The 8,496-nt window shown below is 44.2% G+C and overlaps 1 protein-coding gene across 1 annotated transcript in view; it reads right to left on the bottom strand.

Moving 5' to 3' along the window:
• alpha-Man-Ia (alpha-Mannosidase class I a) overlaps window positions 1–8,496 on the bottom strand; it is a 284,265-nt gene that overhangs the window by 190,316 nt on the left and 85,453 nt on the right. The window lies entirely within an intron of this gene.

Raw genomic sequence — 8,496 nt, 5'->3', positions numbered from 1 at the left:
ATGCAATTTTCCTGTAAGACCTACAGTTTAGGAGTTATTGAGGAAAAACGAAATTTTTTTCCAAAAGTTCGCCAATTCGACGGTGGAATGGTCGGATTTTGTCAACATCAATAAAATGCCAAATAATGATATGTAACTTGTTAAATATCGAAGTTAGAAGAAAAATTCAAAGAATTTTTCTTGCAGAGGACGACGGTGCCCACAATTTGTGTATAAAAAAATTTTTATACACAAAACGAAAGTTGTAACTCTAGTTGCCAGATACACGAAAGGTCCTATGCCCTTCTAACTCTATTCGTTAAGGAATGAAGTATATCTCTTAAATCAATTTTTCATACCGTTCCACTGGAACTAATAAATCCTCAATGCTTTCTCCAGGCATTGGAGAACACAGGCTGTTATCCTTGAAAATAGTCAACGTAAATTTACATGTCGTGTGGTAACCGATTTCCACAGGGAGGTCTCATTCAGAACTTTTCTGGCTGGAAGAAATGAAGAGTAGGCGAAAAGGAAAGCGACGAGAGCACGGCAGAGTAGGTGCAAGCCGTAGATCAGAGTTTTACGGCCGATCTTTGACTCGCGGTGGCTCGCGGGGGCCTCGGACGCTTCGAAAAACATACATTCGGCCCTGAGCGGGTCGCATCACCGTTGTAAATCTTCCCCGTTTTATGTCCACGATCCCGAAAATACCCACGCCGCGAGATACCTTGGCGACACGCCAGCCGGACACGCTCTCCTCGCGAAGCGATTTGCAAAATTAGATTCAAAGAGTTTCACAGACGAAACACGATTGAGAGGCGCATAACAAAACGCTTTGTCTTTGACTCTATAGATTTCAACAAATATACTCTATTATATTAAAAAAAAAAATATTATTCAATGGATTTTAATATTGCATTACATATTCGATCGTCTACAATTCAAGTTGCAAAGTTCTTTCAAACACAGGGCCTTCAATCATTTTTATAATCAGTTTGCGTTTTACAAACTGGAAACCTCGGCGAGAAAGAGGGAAACTTGTACTTGTGACGTAGTCGCGGGATTTCATTCGAGGCTTGTCACAGAGCCTTTGCGACGGGACGCGAAATTATAAACTAAAAACGTGTGCGCCGGGGATCGTAATTCACGAGGAGGCGGTATGGCACGGCGGCGGCGGCGGCGGCGGCGGCGCGAAAAACGTCAAAAAGACCGGGAAAAAGTACCGAGTTCCTTTTGTGAGAAGCGCGTACGTACGTAGAGGTACCTATATCCGTTCGCATAAATCTGTCGCTTAAGTGGAGTCTCTTATTTCAGTGCAACGGGTCGCGTCCGTACACCGGGCTCTCGTGTCACGGGGCTACGCAAATAAACTTTAAGCTCCCCCGACCGAGAATTATTTCACGTATTCCCTGTTTCCTCGTAGATAACTGAACGCGCCTTTTGAAGTATGAAAAACGAGGCGTAGGCCGACGATTAAATCGAGAGTGCGAATGAACCAAAACAAGAATTTCACGAACGATCCTGACGTGAGTCAAAATGCTAGAACAGTTCACTGGCACGAATCGGGTAGAGGGTCGAGATAGACTGCGAAACGGCACTCCATTTATTTTATCATTCCCCCGTCCGGCCATTAAAAAGCATACAAGACATAAAAGTTGCCTAATGTTTCACGGTAACGAATGCCCCGACAAAAAGTACGGGCCGAGTAACGAAAAAAGCGCGGACGAATTAAAAATAAGAGGAAACGAATCGGAATGGCCAATAACGAGGAGAGTAACACGAAAGCTTCGAGAGCGCACCTGTAGAATCCGTATCCGGCCGTGTAACGAAAGACCCGGCTGCCGGGGAGGACGTTTGTCCGCTATCAAAGGGGATCACGCTTCGCAGCGAGCGTGTCCATTTGTTTTCGGGCTTCCCTAATGATCGTTAAGGGCCAATAAATATTTCGGCGACGAGACGCACTCACCTCCCTCTCGCGATAAAACATTTTCTATTTTAAATGTAATAATCGAAACCACTTCGACTTCCCTCTCTCTCTCTCTCTCTCTCTCTCTTATCTCTTTTTAGCTCTAACTACACGATGCTCGTTCTTTCTATTGATGATTCAAATAATCCGAGTAAGTGCATTGAAATTTACATAAACAGCAGGGGTAACGAGTGAAGCGCGTTGTAAAATTGCTGTAAATAAGAGCTGGCTCGTGCTGTGTCTAGAATCGTTTAGAAACTACTTCGTTTTCATGGGCCGATGGTAGCCACGGTCCGGGAATCGCGAGTTCTATAACCCATACCGACGTCCTTCTCTTTACGAGATTACGTGTTCGCGATAATGGGTACGGTTAAAACTCGCGCCGAGCCACTCGCAATTCCTGACTGTGCACGCGTTTAATAACCGGTTCGAGCGATATCTTACTGAACGACTTAGGACTTTGGTTACGCGACAGGCAAATTCGTTGTATATTACAAAATCTCGTTAACGAGGAGAATATCTTGTTTCCTTCGCCGGTATGCTTCCTTCGCGAATTCGAAATCCGTTTAGACGGTGTACCGTCGCGGGCACGAGGGAAACCGGGTTAATTGAATTTGCAATAAAGACGTTTCAGTTAATAGAAATTGAAAACGGTCGGGGAGATGAAGCGAGGAATGAACTCGGGGATTATTTTTAGTCGAACAAAATAACAACATAGAAAGAAATTGCATTCTGACACTGAACTTCATACTTGAATATCCTGTTTCTTATGTAAAGGAAATTGTATATTCGATAATTATTGAGAAAATTAGGATTCAGTAATCGATCTCTATTAATGTAATGGGTAGATTCTGTTCGACCATTGGCTTCTCGATTACGCTACTTACATAACTGCTAGAATCTAATGGATTCGTGTCGATCGTAATGACGGATCACTTGGAATTATTGATTACCTGACTGAAATTGATCTTGCCCAACTTCTATCAAAAGTTCAATGGAATAAGTAACTTAAGAGAAGATCTAATAAAAGTTCTTCGATACCAAGAAAGAAGTACGATATTGTATGTACTTACTTCAAATTCTCTGGTATTAACACTAAAGAATCTATTTCCAACCACGAGAACTAACAATGATAGATAAAGTGGAAACTTTTCGAAAATTCTGGCTACGAAACGTAAAAGATCCCGACCATCAATCCTCATCAGAGTCAATCCCGATCTCTTTTGATCTTCGTCAAAAACTCAAACGGAGCTCGAAAACCGAAGTCTCTACAGACTTGTGCACGAAGAGAGGAGAGAGAGAGAGAGAAGCTCAACTTTTAACAGCAAAATCTCGAGTGCAGCAACTTCTTCTGAACTTTTAGACCGACTACGCTCCCAGTCACAGATTTTAGAATACACCGCGAGAACAGAAGTTTCATCGGACTGTATCTACGATTTCTTATGTTCGATGTTTCCTAATTCGTCGGTCGAGGTCTATGACGATTAATTCGGAACGTTCGTCGAGCGTCGTAGGAGATTCGTGAAACGGGGGTCGTGCAGTTCGCGTCGGATGGGTAGCAGGGCAGGGTGGGACAACTTTCTAGACGTTTTCTGCGGCCGTGGGCAAGCGTCGAACTTCGATTAAATCGGGCAGAATCGACGAGTCGAAATCGCGGTGGCGAGACGGATCGGAGCAACGACGACCGTAATTGGCCCGGGCTCGCTCTCTCGTCGCTCTGCCCGTCGATCCTCTTCCTCCTCTTTGGTCCGCTCGGCTTGCTCCGCAGCCCCCGACCAGTCGTTAATCTTTCCGCAGATATACTTGATCATTGCACGCCTCACTACGTCTTCGTTTACGTCCGAGCGGGATCGAGTGCCGACAATTTCCCGTTTCCATTCGCCGCCATTTCTGCGTTCCGCGCGCCCTTAAGGAGCGAAGAATGCCCGACAGGGTCGGCGAACGAAGAGGAGGAGGTCTGGACGGGAGCACGATCGGAACTTCTTCTTCTTCTTCTTCTTCTTCTTCTTCGTCTTCTTCTCCTCTTCGACGGACTCCCCTTCTACCGTCCGGTGAAACCGAGAGAAAAGAGTCGAGAGGCTGAGGATTAGCAATCTATCCCGCCGCGCCGCGCAGGAAATCTGGATTCTGTACGACGCTCACGGTTCCTTAACGACGCGGTCTCGCTTTCAATTTAGGATTCTTTTAATGGAACTGCCTTCCTCGCGTGATTCTCGCCGTACCCTTTTCCCATCACTGTTTACTGATCAGAACTCTCGGCTCGATACAATACAAATTCTATGTAAGGTTTCCACGCCGAAACGATATGAAAGTATATTAAAAAGCGATGAGAATTGTAAAACTCTGTCAAAAGTTTAAAATCATCGTTTCGTTCTAAACAGACTTTTGACGATCCTCTAAATATTTGATGCTTGGACGCGACTAGACTGACACGATGAAATAACACGTTATATCTCATAAAATATTCTATAATGTTCGCAGAAATTTATGTTGATCCCCCGGCCGGTAACATTTGTCCTCGTTAAAGACAATTCCCAAGATATGTTTATCCAGTGCGGCCGGGTATTAATTTTGCAGCTTCCGTACGGCGGCCGAGGCCAAATAAACGCCCCGGTCATAAAGTGATTTAACTTACCATGAAATTTTGTTACCCATTGGCCACCGAGGCCGGGATAGGATTATATCCGCGCCAATAAAATATCTCGGTTACCGCATTAAAATTAACCCGACGGAACATTCTATGCTTTTTATGGGCCCATGTTCCACTGGCCAAATGAATTTGTACAAGTCGAAATATTCTGCTGACCCGTGCGAACTATCGATCGATCGCAATAAATTTATTATTCATGTTTCTAAATTATACAAGCTCGTAGATAGTAATTCTTGTAACGACTGTGAATGTGTTTCAATTAAATCGTTGTAATTCGAACGAGACAATGATTTGGGGAATGAAAGCTGAGACATTTTGTTGTGAAATTCCCGGGACAATATCGAATTAGACGAGACGGTGATCGCTACGGACTTCGTAATGCCGTGGTCCTCCCTCGGCTTTGCATGCACGAGCAAAGATTCAGGGCAACGGGACCACCGGAAATTATTCAGTTCGACCATGCATGGAAATTGCTTCTGGTAGAGAGAGCATCCCGTACGCAAAACGCGTACCACGGGGGCCGCTGTTTCTTCGTTTTCATGGGCTGTTCCGCGGTTTCCTGCCCGGCTGCGAAACGCGGACGGACTCGCGTTTTCGTTCGCGCACGTGTAATTAATTAATTGCTACAACTATCGCGTGTAACGAATGCGACGACAATGCCCGAGCTGTATGTACAATGGGACGACGTAATCGAATCTAAGTTGCGAAATCTGCATTCGCGGATAACTGAACCTGGAGCGAGTTCATTTTCATGGCGGTCCATTACGAAATCTACATTTCAAAGTGGGTTTAAAAAAGTTTACGGACAAAGACTGTCGCTCTAAATTCTATTAATCGTACGACAGAGACATGAATAGAGTAAATCCATTTTAGAAGCATTGGACAGAATCAATTTCAATGTTCCGACAGTAGCAATAATTAGGAAAATCCTTGGAGCGAAGGATTCTTAATCGAGTTCCCGGTATTTGGGAGCGAACTCGCGGGGGTGGACCGAGCGCTGGTTAATTTCGCAATCCGTCCGACGCGACGGTTTCATCCGCAAACGAGCCACGTACGGAGCGTCACAATTAAGACGTTGCATCGCATGGCGGAGCAATTTGTTCTGTAATCGGCATTGTCGTGCACCGCTTTCGCCACCACCGGAGGGCCAGCCGGCGAACGGGGGAGGCGGTTCGAGCGCCGCAAGAGAGAATCTGCCAACCTCGTTCGCGGGATTATACAGGCGTAATTAACTTCATTTAATGACCTCGACCGCGCGCCACGCTATTCTATTCGTCGCTCACAAAGCGGACGACTTGTCGGTCGGAAATGCGACCCACAATGACCCCCCGTCTCCCCGAGATTAAAGCGGCCCTCGAACCTGAGCTTGATAATAGAGACGGAGAGGCCCGGGAGGAGAGAGAGAGAGAGAGAGAGAGAGAGAGAGAGAGAGAGAGAGAGAGATTATCTCCATCGGTTAATGAGAAAATTTTCTGACGGCTAAAATTCACCAAGAACTCTCCCTCCACGGTCTCTTCCCGGCCCGTTCGCGACACGACACTTATCTCGTTAAAAGAAGAATCGCCGGTCCGCTTTGTGTTTCGCTAAGTATAAAAGCTCGCGTCTTGGAATTTCAAATGCGAGGTAACTGTACCGTCCACGGCTGTATAGAATCCCCGTGGCCCTTTTGTCGGTGTACACAGTATCAATGCCCATTATTCCCCATTCAAGCTTTCGTAGCTCGGAACGCCGAGTAATCGTGACCGGGTTTCACTTCTTTTATTGTTAACAGATTTCGACGTCTATTCGAATCTCGCGGAGCTCGAACCCGTTGTCTGGCAACAGATTTTATTGGGTCGGCCGATAATACGAAATTTACTACTCATACATTTCCTGCCCGATATCGTTTCCCGAAATAAATCAATCGCGAGGCCGAACGATGCAATAAATAATCACTGTACACAGTGTATGCACTTTGAAACCGTTTCGGTGATATTTTAATTTATGTTCCGCTCGTTCGGGAATCTTTTTTCAGGAACAGATTAAGTTCGATCAAAACCGTGCGTCGCCACGGATCGTAAATGAACCGGCGGCGATTTAAATGCGGCCTCGGTCGCGTTTCAGCGGAGGCACATTTAACAGGTAATAATCAACGAGCGCTCCGTGCCGGCAGAAGGAGAGCACATAGAGCACGAAAAAGTCGTGGCCGGGAACGAGAACCGGAGAGAGGAAGAATCGGAGAGCCGTCAGATAAGCTAACAAATGTCCCCAATGAATAATAATAAGTGGCCCGGTCCAATTTGTATTGCATTTACATCGGACGACGTCCTGGACGTAATTTATATGCCCCGGTCCACAGTGCCCCAGCCCGTCTCGTTCCATTTCTTCCTTTCCTCGCTGCTAGATAACATCAAATTAAAACCTGCTTCCTATGCCCGAGATTTTTATACGAAAAACGGTTTACAGGTGTAAGTGAAAGGCACGATGTTCCGTTCTATGCTCGACTGAATATTTTCTACTTTCTGTACGATTGTAAATCTGATCGTTGCACTCTGTCGAATATCGGAACAGATCGCACGTTGCGTGAAATTATTTGAGAATATCAAATTTAAACGATGAATTTATCCCCGACAAACCAATTTCAATCGTTATCTGAATATAATTATTGTACAAGATACACCGTGTCCGATATCCCTGTCGTATTTAACTTGTTCACTGAAATATCACGAACCTAATTCATCTAAAATACCCATGCGAACGGCTGATTCGCTTACACGTATCAAAGACTTATGAACGAGCGCGTATCTGTTTAATGTTACGCAATGTAATTATTTAACGGGAACGAGGGCAGGCGTCAAGCTGGACGGCATTACTATGTTCCCACGGCTAGGGTGCGACCGGCGCGGAAATGATACATACGCGTATAACGGTGACAAATGGAAAACCTTTCAACGGGTTACAGAGTTTCCTCGCAACAGATACGACGATTTGTTTCCGAGCTTCCGGCCACGCGGCACGGATTAAAAGGTGTTGTTGATGCAAGCTGTAGCTTGTTGAAAACGTGTCCACTGACTTTTTCCGAACCGAAATAATGCCAGGGATTTGTACGTTTTTCGTGTTTACAAAAATGGCAAACGAATGTGTCAGAGAAATTGATTTCGTCTATAAAACTAATTTGAAAGACGTTGTTCAGAAAAAAAAAAGAGTATAAAAAAAGTTTGTACGAATTAATTCCTTTTCTTCATCTTGGCTGAATATTTCAAACGAGAAGAGTAATATCAATGTTTTGATTGCAATCTCTCGACGGAAGAGTACAAGTTCTTGTCGAGCAACCAGTACGATGGTCCGGTTTAATTCTAATAAAAGCGAACTGGGAAAACTGGAAGTTCGACTCTCTTCCCACCGAGATTTGCGGTCTCTGGGAAAAACCGAGTTTTCCTTTCCGGTTTGATATTTAGTCAAAGTTCGAGAGAAATATAGAACGAGACTACTTGGGAAACTCGAGAAGTTTCGGAAATTAACCTTCCGATTGTATCAGATCGATCTGATATTAATACGAATATTTTACTCGAGGATATAATCAGAATCATATTTCTGTATCTATTATAACTTTCATGATACGAGAAGGACAGTTTTTATAACATCAGAAAATTTAAAAGGGTTCTTCGAATAATACAGCTAGTAAAATAATCACGTTTAAAATGTTCGTATAATTTATACAGCAATCTGATCCCAGTAGAAATGGGTCACATTTAAATTATAATTAGCAGTTCAGCGACTGTTTTCCGTTCTTAAAATAATAATTGACAAATCGTATAATTAACTTACATACTGCTAAAAGTTCAATCTCAATGTGAGGAAAATTCATCGGCTTACCTGTAACAGAAAATAACAGAAATAATTAGATCACCCAATAATATGT

Source organism: Ceratina calcarata, unplaced genomic scaffold (genome assembly GCF_001652005.2).
Source record: "Ceratina calcarata isolate Rehan_Ccalc_2016 unplaced genomic scaffold, ASM165200v1 scaffold308.2, whole genome shotgun sequence".
Taxonomy (NCBI): Eukaryota; Metazoa; Arthropoda; class Insecta; order Hymenoptera; family Apidae; genus Ceratina; species Ceratina calcarata.
The sequence above is the reverse complement of the archived record's forward strand: the minus strand, read 5'-3'. Positions and strand labels throughout refer to the sequence as shown.